At 42.7% G+C, this 26,415-nt stretch overlaps 2 pseudogenes across 2 annotated transcripts in view; one reads left to right on the forward strand and one right to left on the reverse strand.

Annotated features, from left to right (window-relative positions):
* The window catches only part of LOC100424995 (beta-glucuronidase-like), a 433,296-nt pseudogene that overhangs the window by 70,379 nt on the left and 336,502 nt on the right, over nucleotides 1-26,415 (reverse strand). The gene's annotated exons all lie outside the window — the stretch shown is intronic.
* LOC106995581 (phosphatidylinositol 3,4,5-trisphosphate 3-phosphatase and dual-specificity protein phosphatase PTEN pseudogene) overlaps nucleotides 7,938-26,415 on the forward strand; it is a 176,427-nt pseudogene continuing 157,949 nt past the window's right edge. Inside the window, exons 1-3 of the transcript XR_013399456.1 lie at nucleotides 7,938-8,131; nucleotides 10,604-10,709; nucleotides 17,347-17,457. The product of XR_013399456.1 is annotated as a phosphatidylinositol 3,4,5-trisphosphate 3-phosphatase and dual-specificity protein phosphatase PTEN pseudogene (transcript). The remainder of the gene's footprint in view (nucleotides 8,132-10,603; nucleotides 10,710-17,346; nucleotides 17,458-26,415) is intronic.

Raw genomic sequence — 26,415 nt, forward strand, 5'->3', positions numbered from 1 at the left:
TTGAGAAATGTGTTGACTTATACATTCAGGTTCATTTCTTGGCTGCCTAATTGTGTCCATCGGCAGATGGTTCTATTTTTCTGACTCTCCCGTGTTGTTTAGATAACTATAGCTTTTCAATGTAATTTGACATTGGTAAGAGCGAGGCCTCCAGCCGTATTTATATTTCTGGGAACTGCTTTGGATCTTCAGGGACTTTGATGGTTCTGTGTGTATGTTAGTATTGCTTATTTCCAGTTTTAAAATTTGTTTTGTAATACATGTCCAAGATTAGGGGGCACGGTGGGATCTTTTCTTGTATACACTGAGGAATGATGGAATCAGGGTGTTTGTCGTGTCTGTTCCCGTGTCTAGTTTTGATTTCTATGTGTCGTGAACCTTCAGTGTCCTTCTTTCTGGCTATATTAAAACAGAGGCTGCCATATTGGTACCACCAGTCACCCTGCTGTGGAGCGCATCAGCAGAATTCACTCCTGCCCTGAACCGCAGCTCTGCACCTGTTACCAATGACTGCCCATTCCCTCTCCTCCCCACTGCCTCCGATAACCACTATTGTACCTTCACCTTCGATTAGGTTCTTTCTTTTAGTTTCCACATGGCTGAAATGAGATAACAGTGTTTGTCTTTCTCTGCCTAGCTGATTTCATTTAACTTAATGTCTTCCAGGATCATCTGGGTTGCTGCAAATGACATCAGGCCATGAATTTTTAGGGATGGGGCATATTTCATTGTGTCTGTGTGCTGAAGTTCCTTCATTGCTCTATTAATTGATGAACAGGTTAGGTTGATTTGGTTGATTTTCATACCTTGGCTACTGTGAGTAGTGCTTCCCTAAACCTGGGAAGGCAGCTATTGCTTTGATATACTGATTTCATTTTTGCTATGCATATACTCGCTATTGGAATTTGTAGATGAAATGGTGGTCACTTTTTTGGTTATATTTATTCTAATTAGAGTAAGTTGGTATCTGAGTGTGATTTTTATTTACAGTTTTGAGATGACTAGTGATGTTGAGAACCAAATTTTTTACCTGTTAGTGGATTTCATATCTTCTTTTCAGAAATGTCCCTTCAGGGTCTAAGCCCAGTTTTGACTGGGGTACTTGAGTTTTTGTGTTTAGCTCCTTAGTAGTGTTGGTTTCTGCTGCATGTCAGTTAACAACCCCTTTCAGATATAGGATTTCTCATCATGTCCTTTCTGTTAGAAGAATGTCTTCTCATTGTTGGTTAGTGCATTGTTTTCGTTACTGTGCGGTATTTAGGGGTATCCGTGTGTGTTTATGTGTTTTTTTTTTCTTTTCCAAGTTTGCAGTGATTATATTTGTTAGCTAAGGTCCAGAAAAAAAATATAGTAACTTTCAACTCATGTTATTGGAAGTGAGCAGTTTTCTTTTATTTATTTATTTATTTTTCCTAATTCTTATCTGCTTTTACATCCTGTGAACATAGATTCATTTGGGTTTGCCTAAACTTAAGCGCAGGCTGTGTCATCCTTTGGGAGTTTCATGCTTTCAGGACTTGTGTTGAGGTCTTTTATTTCCTTTGAGGTAATTTTTGTGTATTTTACGAAGTAATGTCCTACTTCATCCATTTTTATGTGGATTGCTAGTTTATTCAGAATTACTAATTGAATAGACTGGCCATTTCCAAGCGTTTTGTCTTTTAGGTGTTCTTTTGAAAAATGTGTTGACTTAATACTTATTTATGTTTAGTTTTTGGCTGCCTGATTATGTCCAAAGCTGGGTGCATGTTTCCGTTTTCATGCCCCTACCACATTGTTTAAATAAGGATAGCTCTTAAAAGTAATTTGATATCAGGGAATGTGAGGCCTGCAATGGAGTTTGTATTTTCTAGGATTGCTTTGCATATTCAAGGTCTTTGGTGGTTTCCGATGTATTTTAGCATGAGAGTAGTTAGCCTGAAAGTGATAGATAAAATGATGGTTGTGTTTTTAATTTTTCGGGGAATATCCAACTGGTTTTTATGACATGTATACTAACTTACATTCCTATCAAGTGTGGATGAAACTTCCCCACTCTGGAAATCCACACCGCTGTTTGTCTTTCACGTATTAAATTTCTTGTAAAATTTGTTCTACTTAGAGTGGCATGGTATTTGAGTTGTTCCAGTTTACAACATTTTGTGATTAGTTATTTTAACCAAGTATTTGTAAACTTATTATTTTATGTGTTCTTTGCTGGAAAGTTTATTTAGGTTCCTCTCCTAATGTTGGTTAGGTCAGTAGTTTTTCTTTCATTTTGTTTTGTTTCCTTTTTTTGCCTGTTTGTGTAAGGTTAGTTGCTTACGCTTTTTGGTTTTTTTTGTCTGTTTGTTTTTGAGACGGAGTCTTGCTCCATTGCCCAGGATGGAGTACAGTCGTGTAGTCTTGGCTCACTGCCACCTCCACTTCCTGGGTTCAGGTGATTGTCCTGCCTCAGCCTCCCAAGTAGCTGGGATTATAGGCGTGCACCACCACACCCAGCTTATTTTTGTATTTTTAGTAGAGACAGGGTTTCAGCATGTTGGCTAGGCTGGTTTTGAACTCCTGATCTCAGGTGATCTGCCTGCCTCGGCCTCCCAATGTGCTGGGATTACAGGCAAAAGCCATCATGCCCAGCCAGTTGCTTATACTTTTTTGAAAAGAACCCCTCATCAGCTGCATGTTTTCCCATACTTTCTTATCATTTTTTTGGATTTTAAAAATTTTATTTATTGTTTTCTTCCTTGCCCATAAGACATAGAATTTGATATAGTCTCAAATGTGTATAATTTTTTTTTGTCTGTGATGTTGGTGACTGATGAAGAAAAGCATGAGCATACCACTCTGTGTTAATAAGGATTTTCCCCCGTTTTTATCTTTGTTGTTTTGTAAACTGTGAGTGTAGATCCAGTCTGTCGTACGTATACCCACACCCTGGGTCTTATAGAAGATGGTTTCAAGTTTTGTATTACATGTCTTTAATTAATATTGAGTGCATTATTGTATATTTTTTATAATAGGAGTTCTGTTTCATTATTTTGCATAGGAATATTTAGTTTTTAGAGCAATTTATTAAACAGACTCTCTCTTCCCCATTATGTTCTTTTAACAAATATGCTCAGTCAGGCCGGGCACAGTGGTTCACGCCTGTAATCCCAGCACTTTGGGAGGCCGAGGCAGGTGGATCACAAGGTCAGGAGATGGAGACTATCCTGGCTAACGCGGTGAAACCCCATCTCTACTAAAAATACAAATAAAATTAGTCAGACGTGGTGATGGGCGACTGTAGTCCCAGCTACTCGGGAGACTGAGGCAGGAGACTGGAATGAACCCAGGAGGTGAAGCTTGCAGTGAGCTGAGATTGCGCCACTGCACTCCAACCTGGGCAACAGAACGAGGCTCCATCTCAAAAAAAAAAAAGAAAATGAAAAATGTGTTCGCTACATATCATGTTGGGTTGAGTATTTGGCTACCTCCTTCTGTCCGTTAGGTCCTCGTCCCATATTTGTGACAGTCATGGATTGTTTGGATAACTACGGGTTGTTTTTTCACTTATTGTTTCCTTTGCTTCTAACCTTGGATTTTTCTTTTATCTTTTTTTTTTTTTTTGGGGGGGGGTGGCGAAGTCTTGCTCTGTTGCCAAGGCTGGAATGCAGTGGCGTGATCGCGGCTCACTGCGACCTCTGCCTCACGGGTTCAAGTGATTCTCCTGCCTCAGCCTCCCAAGTAGCTTGAACCACAAGCACATGCCACCACACCAGGCTAGTTTTTGTATTTTTAATAGAGACAGGGTTTCACCATATTGGCCAGGGTGCTCTTGAACTCCTGACCTTGTGATCTGCCCGCCTTGGCCTCCCAAAGTTCTGGGATTACAGGCATGAGCCACAGTGCCAAGTGTTACCTTGGATTTTTTTTTTTTAATGCTTTCTGTTCTTATTATTACAGTTTAAAGCGTGCATAATCAAGTTAGTTATATCTGTTGATTGCATGATGCTGTCTTGGGTCCCAAAAACCCCGTAACTCAGTGAGCAGAGGGCCAACCGTTGGGTCCTCAGCACACGCTTGCTCTCCTTTTTTTTTTTTTTCAATTGGTCTGGTGGTCATTCCAGGTGTCTGTTGTTCTCTTCTGTATGTTTGAGTGCATGCAAAGTTTAGCTTCCGCTTATGAATGAGAACGTGTGGCGTTTGGTTTTCTATTTGGGCCTTAGTTCACTTATGACAGTGGCCTGCAGTTTCTATCTTCTGGTCTCAGGTGATCCTCCCACCTCAGCTTCTGGATTAGATAGGACCACAGGTGCCCGCCACCACATCCAGCTAATTTTTGTACTATTGTAGAGATGGGATTTCACCATTTTGCCCAGGCTGGTCTCAAATTCTGTACTGAAGCCATGCACCTGCCTCGGCTTCCCAAAGTGCTAGAATTACAGGTCTGAGCCACTGTGCCGGCCTCTCATCCACTGTTGATGGCTAGGTTGATTCTGTGTCTTTGACATTGTGAATAACATGGCCATGAACATACGAGTGCCTGTGTCTTTTGGATAGAAGGATTGATTTTCCTTTGGGTAGATGCACAGGAGAGGGCTTACTGGGTGAGACGGTAGTTCTGTTTGCAGCTCTTTGAGAAATCCCCAATCTGCTTTCAATGGTGTCTGTACTAGTTTTCATCCCCCCACCCCGAAAACGTACCAGCGTTTCTTTTCCTCGGCTGCCTCACCAGCGTGTGTTCTTTGCCTGCGTGGTCCTCACCACTGTGACCTGCGTGGGATGGCATCTCATCATGCTTTTGATTGGCAGCTCTCTGACAATGAATGAGTTTGAGCATGTTTTCCTATTTGTTGGTTGCTTGCACATCGACTTTTGAGAAGTATGTGTTCACGTCCCTTGCCCATTTATTAATGGGATATTCTTTTTCTGTTTATTCCCGCGGTTGACTTGTTGAAGGGCCTTGTACATTCTGCATGTTGGACATTGGTCAGATGCACAGTTTGGGAACGTGTTCTCCCATTCTGTGCGCTGTTTACTCTGTGCGTAGTCTGTCTTGCTGTGCAGCACCTCTTTGAGATACTAGGTGTGCCTTGTCAGTTTTTGTTTTTGTTGCCGTTGCTCTTCAGGACTTCACCATCTAAATGCTTTGCCAAAGCCTACGTGGAGGATATTTCACAAATATTCTTGCAAGATTTTAACAGCTTGAGCTTTTATATTGAAATCTTTCATTCATCTTGAGTTCCTCTTTGTGTCTGGTGAGAGGTAGGAGCCCAGTGTTACTCTTCTGCACGTGGCTAGCCGCTTACTTCAGCATTGTTGATTGAATAGGGTGTCCTTTTCCCTTTGCTTACTTTTGTGGATTCTGTGTTAGATCAGATAGTTTTCAGCGTGTGGTTTTACTTCCTGGTCTTCTCTTGCATTCCTCTACTCTGTGTGGAAGTAGGTCCCTTGCTTTTCCATGAAATTTGAAATTGGGGAGTGTAATATATCCGACGTAGTCTGGATGTTTCAGGATTGCTGAGGATGAAACTCAGGGCCCTTTATGGTCCCATGTGAATATTAGCATCATGTATTTATAGTTCTTTCAATAAATATGTTGCATAGTAAAGGAACAATACAATGAGAGGGTAGAGTGGGGCATTATAGTCCATGCATACATTGTGGAATGATGAAATCAGGGTATTTAGTGTTTCTGTTACCTTTTCCCATTGTTTATTCCTTTGTGGTGAGAACCTTCAGCATCCTTCTTTCATTCTACTTTGAATGTGGTATGGATTTTGAATGGGGCATGGATGGACTCAACTTGATAATTCCTCTGATGAATCCTATGAGATTTTTAAAAGTTTTCACTTTAGATTCATGGGGTACATGTGCAGGTTTGTTATGTGGGGATATTGTACGACGCTAAGGTTCGGGGTATGAGTGATCCGTAGGATGCAGGTACGACATAATAGGTGGATTTTCAGCGCTTGTCCCTTCACGTGATGAACATACAGCTGCAAGTGTCTTTTCTTTTGGAATGATGTAACTTCCTTTGCAGATATACCTAGTCATGGGATGGCTGGGTTGAATGGTAGTTCTTTTCTAAGTTCTTTGAAAAATCTTCAAACTGCTTTCCATCATGGCTGAACAAATTTACAATCACACCAATAGGGTACAAGTGTTCTCCTGTCTCTACAGCCTTGCCAGCATCTGTTATTTGTTTACTTTAGTGATAGCCATTCTGACTGGTGTGAGATAGTATCTCATGGTGGTTTCAATGTTCATTACTCTGATGATTAGTGATGTTAAGCATTTTTTCCTATGTTTGCTGGGTGACTGTATGTGTTCTTTTGAGAAATGCCCGTTCACATCTTTTGCCCATTTTTTCACAGGGTTGTTTGCTTTTTGCTTCCGGATTTGTTGAAAGTTCCTTGTAGATTCTGGATATTAGACCTTTGTCAGATGCAGTTTGTGAATATTTTTTCCCATTCTGTAGGTCGGCTGTTGACTCTGTTGAGTTTCTTTTCCTGCGTGGAACCTCTTTAGTTTAATTAGGTCACAGTTGGTTTCATTGCAATTGCTTTTGAGGACCTAGTCATGAATTCTTCCCCAAGGCTGATGTTCTGAACGGTATTTCCTAGGTTTTCTTCTTCGTAGAGCTCTTATGGTTTGAGGTCATACAGTTAAATCTTTGATTAGGGATATGCTGGATGTAAAGACAAGACTCAACCATATTCAAGTGTCATCTTACATGTGACAACATCCACAGGCTCCAAGTAAAGGGTTGGAGAAGTGTCTGCCATGCAAACCAAAAAGAAAAAAAAGATAAGACTTGCTATTCTCTCTTTTCTTTTTTTTTTCTTTCCCTTTTATTGAGACAGTGTCTCACTCTGTTGCCCAGGTTGGAGTACAGTGTTGTAATTATGACTCACTACAGCCTCAACCACTTAGGTTCAAGTGATCCTCCCACCTCAGCCACTCCAGTAGCTGGGACTATAGGTGCACACCTCCACACCAGGCTAAGTTTCCTACTCTTTGGTAGAGATGCATTTTTACCAGTTTGCTCATACTGGTCTCAAACTCGTGAGCTCAAATGATCCACCTGCTGTGGCCACCCAGAGTGTTGGGATTATATGCATAAGCCATTATATCTGGCTCAGGAGTTGGTATTCTTTTTTTTTTTTTTTTTTCTCCTTTTTTGAAATGGAGTCTTGTTTTGTCGCCAAGGCTGCAGCACAGTGGCGTGATCTCGGCTCACTGTGACATCCACCTCCCGGGTTCAAGCCGTTCTCCTGGCACAGCCTCCTGAGTAGCTGAGGTTACAGGTGTGTCCCACCATGCCCAGCTAATTTTTGTATTTTTGGTAGTGACGGGGCTTCACCATGTTGGCCAGACTGCTCTTGAACTCATCTCAGGTGATCCACCTGCCTTGACTTCCCAAAGTGCTGAAATTACAGGCGTGAGCCGCCGTGCCTGGCTAGGAGTTGCTATTCTAAAATTAAATAGAACAGACTTTAAAACAATCAAAATTAAGTAGGATGATGAAGGCCATTACACAGTTATAAAGGGTACATTCCAACAAGAAGACTTACTTATTCCGAATACATATGCACCCAACATGGAGCAACCAGATTCGGAGGTACTTGGAAGGCTGAGATGGAAGAATCACTTGGGAGGTTGAGGCTGCAATAAACCGTGATTGCACCACTGCACTTCATCCTGGGCGACAGAGTGAGACTGTGTCCAAAAAAAAAAAAAAGGGGGGGGGGGAACTTCACAGCGGGAGGTCCGCAAGAATGGGTTGGGGAGTTCCTGCTTCCTGGTGTCCCACAACCCACCCTTCTACACTGGGGTGTAGACTGGCCTGGGGTGATGCAAACCATGAGGCTGATCATCCTGCACTGTGTACTGTGACTGGCAGGGGGCGCTGAAGCAGCCTTTTCTGCCCCACGTGGTGCGCATGCGTGTTCTCACCACAGACGCTGCGTGTTGTGCGTGGCCTGGCGTCCATATTGAGTAGAAGGAGAGCCTCTCTGGTTCCTTCAGGACCTGCTTGAGGAGGCACCACAGCGGCGTGGGGATGACTTGGAGATTCGTCCTGGGGAAACAGCTCCTGTCTGTGGCCCTGACTGCTTAGGCGGGGGCTGCGTGCTACTCAGCTTCTCCCGGGCATTTTTTCTACATGGTGAGTACAAAAGCTTGTTTTCTGAAACGTTCCCTCTATTCTCATCTTCTCAATAGTCCTTGTCTTTCTCTTCTGGTATTCTGGTATTTGTCTTACCATGGGTTTTGTTTCTGAGGGCTTTTGAGGGTGGCAAGTGTAGCAGACTGTGGTATTTTTAGGGTTCGAGAACTTTTTCTGAGGGAACCTGTCCCGTATAGATGGGGAGAGAGGAAAGCCCCAGGAGGAAGGGGAAGCCCGGCCCAGGTGGGAGTTGGGACCAGGCCTGGGTGTTTGGTGCCTCCTGTCCAGGCTTCAGACAGAGGAGAAAAGATCCCAGCGGCCTCCAGGATTTGATGAATTTTTAAATTTGCCTTCCCGCCATCGTGTCTGGGACTCTTTCATCCCCCACCCCTGGCCTTCAGGGAAGCCTGTGTCCCCTTCTGTCCCTCTGGGCACGACCACCTGACCGGGAGGGAGGGACACCCAGGTGCGAGCCTGACAGGGAGTTGTCCCTGGTGATGGCGATGCTGAGGACCTGGTTCTGTCCATGCTGCTCAGTGTTATTATGTCCCCTGTGCAGAAATGTCTGTGCTGGGCCCTGCCCAGTTTGGGGTTGATGATCTTGTTGTTGTTATTGCTGTTGAGCATTGTGAAGGTATTGCATATTTTTTATAACATCCCCTTAGGAGATACATGCTTCCCCCAAACATTTTCCCCATTCGTAGGATTGGTTTTCATTTGGTTCACTGTTATCTTTCTGTACAGAAGCTTTCCGGTTGGGTGTAGCCCCACATGGTTGTTTTTGCTTTTGTTACCTATGATTCGCATTCCCAATTTAAACGATAAATATATTCACAAGCCATTCCATTCTCGATGAGGTTTTACCCTCTGCTGTCTTTTTTTTTCCGTTTTTTCTTTTCCTTTTTCCAACCTGTGAGCCTAGATGCAAGTTGCCCCAAAACTAAGTGCTCCACCAGCTCCCCCACCCCATTTTTTCTTACCGATGATGATGATGATGTATAATTTCAGGTCTTGTGTTTAGGTCTTCAATCCATTTTGAGTTGAATTTTGTGTATTCTATACCAGAAGGGTCCTATTTCATTCTTTTTCATATAAACATTGGTTTTCTCAAAACCATTTAATGAAAAAAATCTCCTATCCCCATTGAAGTTTTGTGATCTCTGATACGGTTTTCATTTACTTTGGAAGTGTACCCAGTAGTGGGATTGCTGGATCATACGGTAGTTGCATTTTCAGTTTTTTTGAGGAATCTACCACTTTTTTTTTTTTTTTTTTTTTTTTGGTGGTGATGGACTCTCACTCTGTCGCCCAGGCTAGAGTGTAGTGGCACGATCTTGGCTCACTGCAATGTCCGCCTCCCGGGTTTAAGTGATTTTCCTGCCTCAGCCTCCTGAGTAGCTAGGACTACAGGCGCGTGCCACCACGCTCAGCTGATTTTTTGTATTTTTAGCAGAGACACGGTTTCACCGTGTTAACCAGGATGGTCTTGATTTCCTGACCTGGTGACCCGCCTGCCATGGCCTCCCAAAGTGCTGGGATTACAAGCGTCAGCTGCCGCATGCGGCCTACAACTTTTTTCCATACTGTGTATCCTAAATTATCTTTACAGCAATAGTGTATAAGATTTCGCCTTTATCCAAATTCACACCAGCATTCTTTTTAATTTTTAAGATATTTTCAGTAATGTGTATTCCAGTAGGTGTGGGATGGTATCTGAATGTGGTTTTGGAGTATATTCTTTTCTGATGAATAATAACGTTGAGGACCTTTTTTCTTACGTGTTTGTGCATTTTATGTCGTTTATACAGCGATGTCTGTTGAGATTTTTGTCGAATTTTAGTTTGGATACGCATTTTTCATGCTACGTAGTATTTTTTTTTTCTGTGTACGTGTTCTATAACAACCAGTTATCACTTCTGTGATTCCCTCCTATTTTGTCCCAATCGTTTTCTTTTTTTTTTTTTTTTGAGACAGTCTCACTCTGTTCCCCAGACTGGCATGCGGTGGCGTGATCTCGGCTCACTGTAAACTCAACCTCATGGGTTCACGCCATTCTTCTGCCTCAGCCTCCCGAGTAACTGGGACTACAGGCACCCGCCAGCACACACCCGGCTAATTTTTTGTGTTTTTAGTAGGGACGGGGTTTCACCGTGTTAGCCAGGATAGTCTCAATCTCCTGACCTCGTGATCCGCCAGCGTCGACCTCCCAAAGTGCTGGGATTACAGGCGTGAGCCACTGTGCCCGGCTCATCTTTTTCTTTTTTGAGACAAGTCACCCTCACCCAAGCCGGAGCACAGTAGCAAATTACTTGAAATATTGGCCACCTTCAGCTTTGAAAGACAATTTGGTATCAGGAATTGTGAGTCTTCCAACTTAGTTTGCATTTTTCAGGATACCTTAGATGTTCAGGGCTGTTTGTGGTTCCATGTTAATATTAACATTGTGTATTTACACTTTTTTTTTTTTTTTAGATGGAGTCTTGCTCTGTCACTAGGCTGAAGTGCAACCTCCACCTCCCGGGTTCAAGCAATTCCTCTGCCTCAGCCTCCTGAGTAGCTGCAAGTAGCTGGGACTGAGGTACGCGCCCCCACGCCTAGCTAATTTTTTTTTTTGTATTTTAGTAGAGACAGGGTGTCATGTTGGCTAGGATGGTCTGAATCTCCTGACCTAGAGATCTGCCCACTTGGGCCTCCCAAAGTGCTGGGATTACAGGCGTGAGCCACCGCCCCCGCCCCCCCCCTTTTTTTTTTTTTTTTTTTTTTTTTTGAGACGGAGTCTCGCTCTGTCGCCCAGGCTAGAGTGCAGTGGTGTGATCTTGGCCACTGCAACCTCCGCCTCCCAGGTTCAAGTGATTCTTCTGTTTCAGCCTCCGAAGTAGCTCGGACTACAGGCATGGGCCATCATGCCCAACTAATTTTTGTATTTTTAGTAGAGACAGGGTTTCACCATGTTTGCCAGGATGGTCTCGATCTCCTGACCTCGTGATTTGCCCGTCTCAGCCTCCCAAAGTTGTACGATTACAGGCATGAGCCACTGCGCCTGGCCTATACTTGTTAAATGTTTTGTCTATAATAAGGCACATAAGCAGAGGGTATACTGGGACTTTTTTTCTTCTCTGGGACTTTTTCATTTTTGTTTCTGTTTGTTTTGAGACAGAGTTCAGCTCTGTTGCCCAGGCTGGAGTGCAGTGGCATGATCTTGGCTTTCTGCAACCTTTGTCTCCCAAGTTCAAGTGATTTTTGTGCCTTGGCCAACCAAGTACCTAGAATTACAAGTGTGTACTGCCATGCCCAACTAATTTTTGTGTTTTTTAGTAGAGATCGGGTTTTGCTACGTTGGCCAGGCTGGTCTCGAACTTCTGGCCCCAGATGATCCGCCCACCTCAGCCTTCCAAGGTGCTGGGATTACACACATGAACCACCTTGCCCAGCCTCATCTGGGCCATTTTGATACATGTATATTTTGGGTGATAAATCAGGGTACTTAGCATAACTATTTCCTCATACAGGTATTTCTTTGTGGTGAGAACACTCAAAATTGTTCACTTCTAGCTTTTTTTGAAAAATACAAACAATATTGTAACTAGAGTCAGGCAGCTGTGGAACAGGACTCTAGAATGTGTTCCTCCCAACTAAATGTAACTTTGTTTCCATAACCAGTCCCTCCTATTTCCCCTCCTTCCCCAGCCTCAGGAGACCACTCCTGTTCTTTCTGCTTCCTGAAGGTTAAGTTTTTGGATTCAGTGTGAGTGAGGTCATGCAGTGTTTGTCTTTCTGTGCTTGGCTTATTTAACAGAATGTTTTCTAGGTTCATTAGTGTTGCCCTAAATGAAAATTGCATTATTTTTTATGGCTGGAGAATATGTCATTGTATGTATGTACTATATTTTCTTTATCCCCTCATCTGTAGGTGAACAGGTAGGCAGATTCCATCATCCTAGCTATTGTCAATAGTGATGTAATAGACATGGAAAGGCAGATGTCTGTTCAAAATCCTGGTTTGCTTTGACTGTATACCTAGTAGTGGGATGAATAGATCATATGGTATTGTACTTTCAGTTTTTTGAAGAATCTGCAACTGCTTTCCAGAGTGTATATAGTAATTGACCCTCCTGTAAACACTTCTTTTTTCCTGGAAATTGACACCAGCATTTGTGTTTGTATTTTTGTCATATTCATGTGAAATAGTGAGATGCTTTCTGCATATGGTTTTGATTTCCGTTTCATGCAAGATTAGGAGTGTTAACCACGTTTTCAGAAAGATAGAGTCAGTCTTATGTCTTCTTTGGCAAAAAGTTTATTCAGGCTCTTTGCCCAGTTTTGGATCGGTTCCTTGTTTCACTTTTGGTTAATTTTTTTTTTTTTTTTTTTTTGCTAGTTACTAAGGTTAGTAGCTTGTGCCTTTTGGAAAACAATGCCTTATCAGCTGTATGTTTCCTCAAACTTTCTTCTCACCTTTAGGATGCTGTTCTTTCTTGTTTTTTTTCTCCTCCCCCTTCCCCTGCACCAGACTCCGATGGGGTCTTGCTCTGTTTCCCAGGCTGGAGTTGCAGTGGGGCAATCTTGGCTCACTGCAACCTCTGCCTCCTGAGTTCAAGCAATTCTCCGGTCTCAGCCTCCTGAGTAGCTGGGATTATAGGTGTGCACAACCATACCTGGATAATTTTTGTATTTTTACTAGAGCCAGGGTTTCTTTTTTTTTTTTTTTTTTTTTTGAGGCGGAGTCTTCACTCTGTCGCCCAGGCTGGAGTGCAGTGGCACCATCTCGGCTCCCTGCAAGCTCCGCCTCCCGGGTTCGCGCCATTCTCCTGCCTTAGCCTCCGGAGTAGCTGGGACTACAGGCGCCCGCCACTGCGCCCGGCTAATTTTTTGTATTTTAGTAGAGACGGGGTTTCACCGTGTTAGCCAGGATGGTCTCGATCTACTGACCTCGTGATCCGCCCGCCTCGGCCTCCCAAAGTGCAGGGATTACAGGCGTGAGCCACCGCGCCCGGCCTAGAGCCAGGGTTTCACCATGTTGGCCTGGCTGGTCTCAAACTCCTGACCTCGTGAGCCCCCATGTCTGGTCTAGGATGCCTTTTCTTTGGATTCATTTGTTCTGTCCTGCACAGAGGTGCTAATGTTGTCCTTAGTCTCTCATGTTTATATTTGTATTTGTTGGCAGTAATTTCAGTGTCCCATCCAAAAGAAAGAGATCGTTAAGCCATTTTATTGTCTGTGCGTATTTTTCCCCTAATTTTTCCTTTTTCTTTCTTTTTTTTTTTTTTTTTTTTTTTGGCAACCTGTGTGCACAGGGTGAAGCTTCCCCTAAATATACGCTTATCCCATGATTTCCCCTTGGAGTGTTTTGCTTTCCAGATGGAATTTAACTGTTTGATTTATTTTTCATAGGTTTTTGTGTATTGGACAACATAGGGCTGCTATTTCAATCTCGTGCATGTGACTACCCAGTTTTCTCAACTGTTGTGCCTTTGGTGTGCTTTTGAAAAATGTGTGACCTAAATATAATTTTGGATTGATTACTTGGCTCCCTTATTTTGTCCATTCGATTGTCTTTTTTTTTTTTTTTTGAGATGGAGTCTCGCTCTGTCGCCCAAGCTGGAGTGCAGTGGCGCAATCTCGGCTGACTGCCAGCTCCACCTCCTGGGTTCACATCATTCTCCTGCCTCAGCCTCCCGAGTAGCTAGGACTACAGATGCCCGCCACGACGGCCGACTAATTTTTTTGTATTTTTAGTAGAGACGGGGTCTTACCGTGTTAGCCAGGATGGTCTGGATCTCCTGACCTTGTGATCCGCCTGCCTCGGCCTCCCGAAGTGCTGGTATTACAGGCGTGAGCCACCACGTCCACCCCATTTGGTTGTGTTTCTGTGTCCCCAGTGTCTGTTGTTTCCATCTTTATGTTCGAATGTATTCACTGTTTAGCTCCCACAACATGCAGTGTTTGGTTTTCCGTTCTTGCCTTGATTTGCTAAACATAATAATCCCCAGGTCTATCCATGCTGCTTAGGACATGATTGTGTGTTCTTCTTATGGCTGCCTAGTGTTTTGTGGTGTCTATGCACCACATTTAAAAAAAAAAAAAAAGTTGAATCCTCTGTTGCTGGTCACTTAGGATGCTTCCACATCTTTGTTCTTGTGAATGGCACGGCCATGAATGCACGAGAGCATGTGTCTTTTTGATAGAAGGATTTACTGTCTTTTGGGTAGATACCAAGTAGTGGAATTGCTGGGTCTGATGGTAGTTCTGTTTTAAGTTCCTTGAGAATCTCCAAACTGGTTTCCACAGTGGAAACCTGTTTTCACATTCCCCAAGAGTGTAGCAGCGTTCCCTTTTCTTGGCCGCCTCGCCAGCATGTTGTTTTGACTTTGGAAAAATGGCCATTCTGACCAACGTGGGATGTTACCTCATTGTGTTTGTGAGTTGCATTTCACTGATGATTAGTGAGGTCATGCATTTTTTCATGTCGGTTGATCCCTTGAATGTGGTCTTTTTCTTTTTTCTTTTTTTTTTCTGAGACAACGTCTCACTCTATTGCCTGGACTGGAGTTGGAGTGCAGTGGCGCAGTCTTGGTTCACTGCAACCTCCGCCTCCTGGGTTCAAGTGATAATCCTGCCTCAGCTTCCTGAGTACCTGGGATTACAGGTGAGCACCACTGTGCCCAGCGAATTTTTGTATTTTGAGTAGAGACGGGGTTTCATCATACTGGCCAGGCTGGTCTCGAACTCCTGGCCTCAAGTGATGCACCTGCCTCAGCCTCTGAAAGTGCTGGGATTGCAGGCGTGAGCCACCGTGCTTAGTCTGTTTCCTTAAATTTCTTTACAAAAATTTACCCTATGGTAAAGGTGTACTACCAGAGGGTAGAATGAGACACTTTGGTCCATGGGTGCATTGTTTAGTGATGAAATCAGGGTGTTTAGCATATCTCTTGCCTCATAGAGTTACTATTCCTTTGAGATGAAGACATTGAGAATTCTCTTTTCTGGTTTTCTTGAAAAGTACACTCTGTTAATGTTAGACCTACTCACCCGCTGCTGTGGAATAGAACTACAGGTTTCATTTCTCTCATGGAATATGTAACTTTATTCCTGTTTCCAATCCCTGACCGTGCCCCACCTTTGAACCCCAACCCATGTTAAGAACAGGTATGCTTAACTAGTTCTATGCAATATGTTTTTTAGATTCCTCCAGAGTGAGACAATGCGATGTTTGTCTTTCTCTGTGTAGTTTATTTCTTCTCTTTTCTTTTTTCCTCTTTTTTTTATTTTTATTTTTTGAGATCGTGTCTGGGTCTGGTTGTTAAAGCTGGAGTGCAGTGGTGTGATCTCGGCTCATTGTGTCCTTGACCTCCTGGGGCTGAGGTGATTCTCCCACCTCAGCTTCCTGATTAGCTGGGACTTTTGAGAAATGTCTCTTCAGGTTCATTGCCCAACTTTGGCTGGGTGACTTGGTTTTGCATGTTTCGCTTCTTAGTAGCATTAGTTTCTCGTGCATACCATGTAACAACCTGTTTCAGATAAATGATTCCTCATCATGCCCTCCCTATATGAAGAATGCTTAAGCTCCAAGAGGTTTTCATAGTGCCTGTATATTTCTCCCAACCGTGTATGAGAGTGTGTTTGCAGCTTCCTCCGGGGAATTTGTTTGAAATAATTGGTTTCTTTTAATTGTTCAAATTAGGATGAGTCTCTATCTGAGCGTGCTTTTCATTTACGGTTTAGAGATGACTGGTAATGTCGAGAACCACCCTTTTTACATGTTAGTGCATTGCACATTGTCTTTTTAGTAATGTCTGTTCAGGTTTGTGTCCCAGTTTTGGCTGGGTTACTTGGTTTTGTGTGTTTTCTCCTCAGTGATGTCTTAGTTTCAGATACATGATTCCTTATAATACCCTTTCTATCTGAAGAATGCCTTCTGAGTGTTGGTTGGTGCATTGATTTCTTTACTGTGTAGTATTTTTTCAGTTTTTTTTCTTTGTTTTTACTGGTTGATTATTATTTTAGTTTTCAGTGATGATCCTTTTTTTTTCTTTTTTTTTGAGATGGAGTCTCTCTCTCTGTTGTCCAGGCTGGAGTGTTGCTGCCATCTCGGCCCACTGCAAGCTCTGCCCCCCGGGTTCATGCCCTTCTCCTGCCTCACCCACTCATGTAGCAGGGACTACAGGCACTTGCCACCACACCTGGCTAATTTGTTTTGTATTTTTAGTAGAGACAGGGTTTCACTGTGTTAACCAGAGTGTTCTTGATCTCCTGACCTCGTGATCCACCCACCTCTTGGCCTCCCAAAGTGCTGGGATTACAGGTGTGAGCCACACAGTGATTATTCTTGTAAGATACAGTCAATAATAAAAACCAGAATTTTTGACTTCTGTTATTGGAAGTGTTTTCCTTTTGTTGTTTCTCGAACTATTTAACATAGATTCAGGTTTTTCGAAACTTAAGCTCACTCTGTTTTCCTGTAGGCGTTTTATGCTTTTGAGTCATGTGTTTAGGTTTTAATTTGTGAGCCACAGCACCCAGCCTCGTTGCATCTTGTAGGCATTCTTTTGAGAAAAAATGTGTTGACTGCATACAGGTGTGTGTTTAGGTACTGTTAATGTCCACGGGTGCATGGTTTCTTTTTATGCCTCTGCCATAGTCTTTGGGTAAGTAGAGCTTTTACCTGTAATTTGAAGATGAGTGTGAGGCCTCCAATCTGGTTTGTATTTCCTGGGTAGGATTGCTTTGCATATTCAGGGTCTTTGGTGGTTCCATGTGAATTTTTAGCTGTGTGTAGTTAACATTTTGTAACAAGTTTGGTTCATACCATATGTCCAGAATTAGTGGTGCAGTGGGACATTGTGATAATTGTATACCTTACATAAGGGTAGAATCAGAGTTTCTTGTGCCTGTGATCAGGTATAGGTCTTACATGTTTGAGGTGGGGACACCAGTATCCTCCTTGGTAGCTATTTTGAGAAAGATACGACCATATTTTTAGGCGCAGTCGCCCTGCTGTGGAGTAGAATACCAGAATGTATTCCTCTCCTTTAACTCTCTGCATCCCTATTGCCAATCCTTGCCCATGTCCTCCCTTCCAGCCAGGCTGTGGTGACCACTACTGTATTTTCACCTTCAGTGAGTTAAATTTTTCAACTCCCACATGATTGAGAACATGCAGGTTGATCTTTCTCTTTTCTCTGCTTTTCGATTTGATTGAACATAGTATCTTGCAGGTGCAGCCGTGTTGTGGGAAATGAAAAATGCCCTGAATTTTGATGGCTGAAAAGTATTCCATTGTGCCTGTGTCCTGGAAATTCTTCATCCCTTCATCTGTGGATGGACAGGTAGGTTGATTCCATCCTTTGGCTATTGTCAGTAGCGTGTCAAGAAAGAGGAGAAGGAAGCTTTGTCTCCAGCATACAAATTTCATTTGCTTTCCATGGAGAGCCATGGGTGGGATGATGACATTACAAGTTAGGCACAGGTTTAATTTGTTCAGGGACCTTCTACTGTTTTTCCTAGAGTGCATCCTAATTAAAGTTCCACCCAGTAGTGTATAAGATTATCCCTTTCTTTGTCTTATCACAAGCCTTTGCCTTATTTCAAACGCAGTCTTGCTTTTTGGCAATATTCATATCAGTTAGATTGAGATGGTGCCTGAGTGTGGTTTTCAGTTACATGTTTGAGATGAGTTGATCTCAAACAGTGATATTGAGAAACCCATTCTTTTACCTGGTTTTTTGTTTTTGTTTTTTGGAGACGGAGTTTCTCTCTTGTTGCCCAGGCTGGAGTGCAGTGGCGCCATCTCAGCTCACTGCAACCTTTGTCTCCTGTGTTTAAGCGATTCTCCCTCCTCAGCCTCCCGAGTAGCTGGGAGTATAGGTGTGTTCCCACATACCTGGATAATTTTTGTGTTTTTAGTAGAGACAGGGTTTCACCATTTTGGCCACGCTGGTCTCAAATCCCTGACCTCAGGTGATCTGCCCTTGGCTATTGTGAGTAGTGCTTCACTCCACCTGGGAAGGCAGCTATGATTTCCATGTAGTTATTTCTCTGTCCATAAGTAGATACCCACTGTTGGAATTGCTAGATGAAGTGGTAGCTAGCTTTGTGATTGTTTGGGAAGCTCCAAGTGGTTTTCGTAGTACCTGTGGTAATGGTGATTTCTCTCAACAGTGTGGAAGAATATCTGTGTATGCAGGTTTCCCTGGGGCATTCGTTTGAAATAACTGGTTTTTATTTTTTATTAGAATTAGAGTGAGTTTGTATCTGAGTGTGATTATCATTTACAGTTTAGAGATGACTAGCAGTGGTGAGAACCACCTTTTTTTGTCCTGTTAGTGAATTGCATATTGCCTTTTGAGTAATGTCTGTTTGTTCAGGTTTGTTGCCCAGTTTTGGCTGGGTTACTTGGTTTTGGGTGTTTTGCTCCTCAGTGGGGTGTTCGTTGCTCCCAAATGTCAGATAACAACCGCTTTTAGATACATGATTCCTCGTAATATCCTTTCTGTCTGAAGAATGCCTTCTGAGTGTTGGTTGGTGCATTGTTTTCTTTACTGTGCAGAACTTCTTCAGGTTGTTTTGTGTGTTTATTTCTTGATTATTTTAGTTGTGATTTTTATTTTTGTTTTTCTTTTTTATTTTTTGAGACAGAGTCTCGCTCTGTTGCCCAGGCTGGAGTAGGGTGTCACGATCTTGGCTCACTGCAACCTCCACGTCCCATGTTCGACCGATTCTGTTGTCTCAGCCTCCGGAGTAGCTGGGACTGCGGGTGTGTGCCACTACTCCCAGCTAATTTTTGTATTTTTAGTAGGCACAGGGTTTACCATGTTGGCTAGGCTGGTCTCCAAATCCTGACCTCAAGTGATCTGCCCGCCTTGGCCTCCCAAAGTCCTGGGTTTACAGGCGTGAGCCACCGTGCCTGGCTAGCAGTGACTGTTTTTGTAAGATAAGGTCAATGACGAAAACTAGAATTTTTGACTTCTATTGTTGGAAGTGGTTTTTTTTCTGTTTTTCTTTTTTTCTATTTGCTTTTACATCCTATGAGCTTAGATTCAGGTTTTCCTAAACTTAAGCTCACTCTGTGTTTTCCTGTAGCAGTTTTACGCTGTTAGGTCTTGTGTTTAGGGTTTAATGTATTTTGAGTTTATGTTTGTGTATTGTATAACAACAAGGTCTTATTTCATTGTTTTGTGTGTGGCTATCCAGTCGTTTCAGACTGCTCAATTGAACAGACTGCTGACTCCTCATCTCATCTTTTTTCCCTCTGAGATGCAGTCCTACTCATGCTGTCACCCAGACTAGAGTGCAGTGGCGAGATCTCAGCTCTTCACAACATGTGCATCCTTGCTTCAAGAGATTCTCGTGCTTCATCTTCCCAAGTGGTTGGGATTGCTGGTGTGCACCACCACACCTGACTACTATTTTTTGTATTTTAACTAGAGATGGAATTTCACCATTTTGGCCAGGCTGACCTCAAGTGATCTGCCTGACTTGGTCTCCAAAAGCTCTGGGAGTACAGGTGTGAGCCACAGCACCCAGCCTCATTATATCTTCTAGGCGTTCCTTTGAAAAAAATGTGTTGACTGCATACAGGTGTGCGTTTAGGTTCTCTTATGTCCCTAGGTTCATGGATTCATTTTTATGCCGCTACTGTAGTCGTTGAATGAGTGGAGTATTTACATGTAGTTTGAAATTGGGGAATGTGCAGCTTCCAATTGAGTTTGTATTCCCTTGGATTGCTTTACATATTCAGGTTCTTTGGGTCTTTGGTGGTTCCATGGGAATTTCTAGCCATGTATCATTAGCATTCCATAAAACGTTTGTTTCATACTTTATGTCCAGAATTAGGGGTGCATTGGGACATTGTGATACTTGTTTGTATAGCTTGAGTATGGATAAAATCAGGGAGTTTCCCATGCCTCTGAGCATGTATAGGTTTAGTATCTTCGATGTGTGAACATTCAGTATCCTCCTTGGTAGCTCTTTTGAAAACGGCACGACCATGTTGTTAAGTCTTGTCGCCCTGCTTTGGACTGGAATACCAGAATGTATTCCTCTCCTGTAACTCTCTGTGTACCTACTGCCAATCCTTGATATCCTCTCCTCCACCTAGTCTGTGGTGACCACTGCTATATTTTTACCTTCAGTGAGTTAAATTTTTCAGCTCCCACATGAGTGAGAACATGCAGGTTTGGTCTTTGTCTGCGTTTCTGATTTGATTGAACAGAATATCTCCGGGTGCAGCCATGTTGCTGGAAATGATAGGATTCCAGGAATTTTGATGGCCCAAAAGTATTCCACTGTGTCTGTGTACTAGAGATTCTTCATCCGTTCATCTGTGGATGGACACGGAGGCTGATTTCTTACCTTGGCTTTTGTGCATAGGGCTGAGTTCCACCTGAGATGACAGATCATCTCTTCCATGTCCTGATCATGTGCTCTGTGTATATACCTAGTAATAGAATTACTAGATAAAACGGTAGTTGTGGTTTTACGATTTCAAGGAACATCCAATTGGTTTCTTTAACGTGCATACTAGTTTACCATATCCCACCAGCTGTGGAGACAAGTTCCTCCTCTGAGAAGATTCTCACCATTGCTGACGCACACCAAAGCGTAAGTGAAAATCACACCAGATTTCATCTCACTCTGGTTAGAATGAATACTACCAACATTTGATGGCAGTTTGTTTCTATAGAGTATACATTATACCCCCCGACACACAACCCAAGGTGCAAGGGACATTTTGAGATATCTATATGTAGCATTTTGATGAAATCATTGTATCTGGCATGTCTGATCTTCCATCATTATTTTATCTCTGTGGAGAGAATATTCAGAACCGTATTTTCCAGCTAATTTTGAAAAATTTTTCTAGATTCTGTTGACCCTAGTCACCTAGTCAGCCTGCTGTGCAATAGAACACCAGAATGGATTCCTTGTATCTGAGCGTCACTCTGTACCCGTTACCAGTCCCTACCCAGACTCTCTGCTCTCCCCAGCCTCCAGTAACCCCTACCGGAAGTTCTGCTTTTAAGAGACAATGTTTTCTGGATTCTATGTAGCTGATGTCATGCAGCGTGGGTCTCTCCCTGGCAGACTCATTTCACCTAATTGTCTTCCCGGTTTCTCCAAGTGGTTGCAGACGACATGATTTCCTGAAGTGTTACAGCTGAAGTGTGTTTCCTTGTGTACATATACTGTGGTTCTTTTATCCTTTCGTCTGTGGATAGACAGGTAGGTTGATTCCACATCTTGGCTATTGTGACTAGTGCTTCAGGACACATGAAAAGGCAGAGAACACAGGGATTTCATTTTCTCTAAACGTGTACCCAGTGGTGGGATTGCTATTGGAGTGGCAGTTGTACTTTTACCTTTTGTTGTTCGTTTTTTCTTTTAAAAAAAAAAAGAACGGAGTCTTGCTCTTGTCGCCCAGGCTGGAGTGCAGTGGCGCGATTTCGGCTCAATGCAAGCTCCGCTTCCTGCGTTCAAGCGATTCTGCCGCTTCATCCTCCCGAGTGGCTGGGAATCCAGGCACCTGCCACCACGCCTAATTTTTGTATTTGTAGTAGAGACAGGATTTCAGCATGTTGGTGAGGCTGGTCTTGAACTCCTGACCTCATGTGATCCCACCTGTCTTGGCCTCCCAAAGTGCTGAGATTACAGGTGTGAGCCACTGTGCCCGGCCTACCTTTTACTTTTTTAAGGAATTTCCAAAAGTTTTTGTAGTGTGTACATAATTTTCATTCCACAAAGTGTGTGGAAGATTTTTTTTTTTTTTTTCTGCAAGTCTACGCTGACCATTGCCTTCAACAATTTTGATTTTTGTCTTTTGTAATACTCATTCTAGGTAGAATTAGATGGTAACCGAGTATGGTTTTGATTCATGTTTTTGTGAGGATTAGTGATATTGAGGAACTGTCACCTGTGAGTCCATTTCTTGCCATCTTTTCACTCAGGTCTATTTAGATCCTTTTACTTGGATATTTGTTGTTTTTATTGTTGTTGTTTTTCACTTAGTAATATCACTTTATTGTATGTGTTAGATAACAACCTCTTTCAAGGTTAGGATTTTTTATTGTTTCTCTCAGTCTTTAGGATTCCTTTTTTTTGTTTCATTGTTTCCTTTTCCCTGTAGAATTTGTAAAGTGTCCCTAGTCGCATATGGTTATAGTTGCATATGTTAGCAGTGACTTTTGTATTCAACACTGCGCTTCCATGATAACAGAAAAACATGCGTGCGCGCACACACGCACAGAGCCAAGCCTTGCACTGTCTGTGGGTATAGTTTCCCTACCTTTTTTTTAGTGTTATGATGCTTTTTTACCTTTTGCAGCCTGTTTGCATAGATCAAGCGTTTCCTAAAATATACACCCACTCTCTTTTCTTATAGGACCTTTACAGTTTCAAGATTGAGTTTAGGTCTTCATTTTGTGTTGATTTTGTGTATCGTGCATTGTAAGGGTCCTATTTCAGTGTTTTTCCTGTAGATATTCATTTTTTCAAAATCGATAATTGAACCAGACTCTCCCTTTCCCATTGTATCTTTTTGGGGTTTTGAAAAATGTATTCCCTACACATCATGTTGGAAAAAGTATTTGGCTGCCTCATTGTGAAACTTAGGTCCTCGTTCTGTGTTTGTGACAGTCACGAATTGTTTGGAGAACTACAGATTGTTTTTTGATTGATTATTTTCTTTGGTTCTTACCTTGGATTTTTCTTTTAATGCTTTCTACTCTTATTATTACAGTTTAAAAGGTATATATGTAAGTTAGTTACATCTGTTGATTGCATGACCCTGAGACTTGGGGTCCCAACAATCCCGTAACCCAGGCAGTGAGCAGAGGGCCCACAGGGTGGGTCTTCAGCACACGCTCCCTCTCCCCTGTTTTTTTATTGGTCTGTGGTCATTCCCGGTGTCTGGTGTTCTCTTCTTTATGTTTGAGTCCATTCAAAGTTTAGCTCCTGCTTATAAGTGAGAACATGTGGCATTTGGTTTTCTATTTGGGCCTTGGTTCACTTCTGACACTGGCCTGCAGTTTCCACCTTCTGTTGTCAGGTGATCCTCCCTGATAGTTCTACAGGTGCCCACCACCACATCCGGCTAATTTTTTTATTATTGTAGAGATGGGATCTCACCATTTTGCTCAGGCTGGTCTCAAATTCTGGACTGAAGCGATCCACCTGCCTTGGCTTCCCAAAGTGTTAGAATTACAGGTGTGAGCCACTGTGCTGGCCTCTCATGCACTGTTGATGGGTAGGTTGATTCCATGTCTTTGACATTGTGAATAATACTACTATGAACATAACGAGTGCCTGTGTCTTTTGGATAGGAGGATTGATTTTTCTTTGGGTAGATGCACAGGAGAGGGCTTTCTGGGTGAGATGGCAGTTCTGTTTTCAGCTCTTTGAGAAATCCCCAATCTGCTTTCAATGGTGTCTGTACTAGTTTTAATCCCCTCCCCTCCCCGAAAGCGTACCAGCGTTTCGTTTCCTCGGCTGCCTCGCCAGCATGTGTTCCTCGTCTGCGTGGTCCTCACCATTGTGACCTCCATGGGATTACAACGTCTTGTAATGTTTTTGATTGGCAGCTCTCTGATAGTGAGTTTGAGCATGTTTTCCTACATGTTGGTTGCTTGTACATTGACTTTTAAGAAGTGTGTGTGTTCGCATCTCTTGTCTGTTTATTAATGGGATATTCCCTAGTTGACTTGTTGATGGGCCTTGTAGATTCTGCATATTAGATGTTGTGCAGATGCACAGTTTGGGACCGTGTTCTCCCTTTGTGTACACTGTTAACTCTGTTGGTAGTTTCTTTTGCTGTGCAGCAGCTCTTTCAGGTATTCGGTCTGACGTGTCAATTTCTGTTTTTGTTGCCGTTACTCTTCAGGACTTAGCCATCTAAATGTTTTGCCAAAGCCTATGTGGAGAAGGATATTTCACAAGTTTTCTCATAAGATTTTAATAGTCTGAGAGGTTTTCCGTTGAAATTTTTCATTCATCTTGAGTTCCTCTTTGTGTCTGGTGAGAGGTAGGGGCCTAGTGTTACTCTTCTGCACATGGCTAGCCACTTACTTCAGCACCGTTGATTGAATAGGGTGTCCTTTTTCCTTTTCTTACTTTGGTGGATTCTGTGTTAGATCAGATAGTTTTCAGCGTGTGGGTTTACTTCTTGGTCCTGCCTTGTGTTCCACTGCTCTGTGTGGAGGCCGGTCCCTAGCTTTTCCATGAAATTTGAAATCAGGAAATGTGATGTGTCCAATGTAGTCTGGATGTCTCAGGATTGCTGAGGATGAAACTCAGGGTGCTTCATGGTCCCATATGAATATTAGCATCACCTGTTTCTATTTCTTGTAACAAATGTGTTGCATAGTAAAGGAACAATACAATGAGAGGGTAGAGTGGGGCATTATGGTCCATGCATACATTGTGAAATGATGAAATCAGGGTGCTTAGTGTTTCTGATACCTTTTCCCATTATTTATTCCTTTATGGTGGGACCCTTTCAGTATTCTCCTTTCAAGCTGCTTTGAAAGTGATGTGCTGATACTGTTAACCCTGGTCACCCTGCACTGGAAGAGAACAACTGAATTTTCTTCCTCTCATTTCCCATTTACAATCCCTGCCCATTACTCCTCTTTTCCCCCAATCTCTGCAAACCAATATTGTGCTCGCCAGGTCTTTGAGATAGAGTTTCTCAGATTCTGCATGTGTGAGATGGCTCAAGGTTTGATTCTTTCCCCTCTTGTTCATTTAATTTACCATCATGTCCTCCAGGTGCAACCCTGTGGTTCCCCACGATACGATTTCATTGTGGTTTTCTGTGTGAAGAGTATCCCGGTGTGTACATGTGGAGCAGCTTCTTTCTCCCTTCGTCTGTGGACAAGCAGGTAGGTTGATGCTTACACTGGCTCTTGGGAACAGTGCTGGAATCCACATGGGTGCGTAGATCTATGTTTGATGTCCTGATTTCAATGACATTGAGTGTATTCCTAGTAGTATAATTACCGGTTGAAATGGTAGTTGGAGTCTTTTAAGGTTTGGAGGAACCTCCAAGTGGTTTCTGGAGTGCGTGTGCTAGTTTACCTTCTCACGAACTGTGAAAGAGTGTCTCTCTCTGTCTCTCTCTGGAAACACACCAGCGTTTCCCTTTCATTCAGTGGTTTTTTTTTTTCCTCTTTATTTTAATACTCATTCCAATTAGAATGAGATGGTGTCTAAGTGTGGTTTTGTTTTACATTTTGCTTGTGGTTAGTGATGTTTGCCAAGTTACTGTGAACTTGTTTCAATTTGACATGTAAGACTGGGCAATGTTTCTGAAGACCTGAGATGGATGCACAGGTAAAAGTTTCTGAATCAACATTACTGATCCTCACGAGAAGTCAATCAGAACCACACTCAGATAGCATCTCTGGTGAGAATGAATGTTACCAAAATGGGACAGCAGTTTCATTGTCGTATAGTCTGTGTATAACCAGCGAGTGCAAGGCACAGTTTGATCTGTGTAAACGTAGCATCATCATGAAATCGCGGTGTCTGGCATCTCTGTGAGCTCCAGACATATGATTTCTCTGTGGAGAGAATATTCACAACTGACCTTTGTAGCTGTTTTGAAAATTGTGGTTTTCTGTTCTTGCCTTTTGGCATAATGGCCTATGGCTCTGTCCAGGTTTCTGGTAAGGGCATGGATTTGTTTTTTATGGCTGTGTAGTGTTCTGTGGTGTGTATGTACCCATTTCCTTTCTCGATCCACTGCTGATAGGCACCACGGCTGATTCCATGTCCTTACCATTGTGAGTAGTACTGCCGTGAACATGCAAGTGCATGTGTGTTTTGGATGGAAGGATTTTCCTTTCGATAGATCCTCAGGAGTGGGGTTGCAGCATTGGGTGGTAGTTCTCTTTTACGTTCTTTGAGAAATATCCACACTGTGCTCTCCAGGGTGTCTGAACTAGTTTGCATTTCCCCCTACAGTGGACCTGCATTTCTTTGCTCATCTGCCCCACCAGCCTCTGTTGTTGTGGACTGTGTGTCATAATTGCCATTCTGACCAGCGTGAGATGGTATCTCAGTATGTTTCTGATTTGCATTTCTCTGATAATCAGTGAGATCGAGCATGTTTTTATTCTCATTGGTTACTGGTACACCTTCTTTTAAGTGTGTGTTCATGTCCCTTGCCCATTTACAAGTTGGGGTTTTTTTTTCTGATTTTATTTAAGCTCTTTACATAAATCCTGGATATTAGATGTTTTTCAGATACATAGTTGAGGAATGTGTTCCCTCATTCTATAGGCGATGTG

Source organism: Macaca mulatta, chromosome 10, assembly GCF_049350105.2.
Source record: "Macaca mulatta isolate MMU2019108-1 chromosome 10, T2T-MMU8v2.0, whole genome shotgun sequence".
Classification (NCBI taxonomy): Eukaryota; Metazoa; Chordata; class Mammalia; order Primates; family Cercopithecidae; genus Macaca; species Macaca mulatta.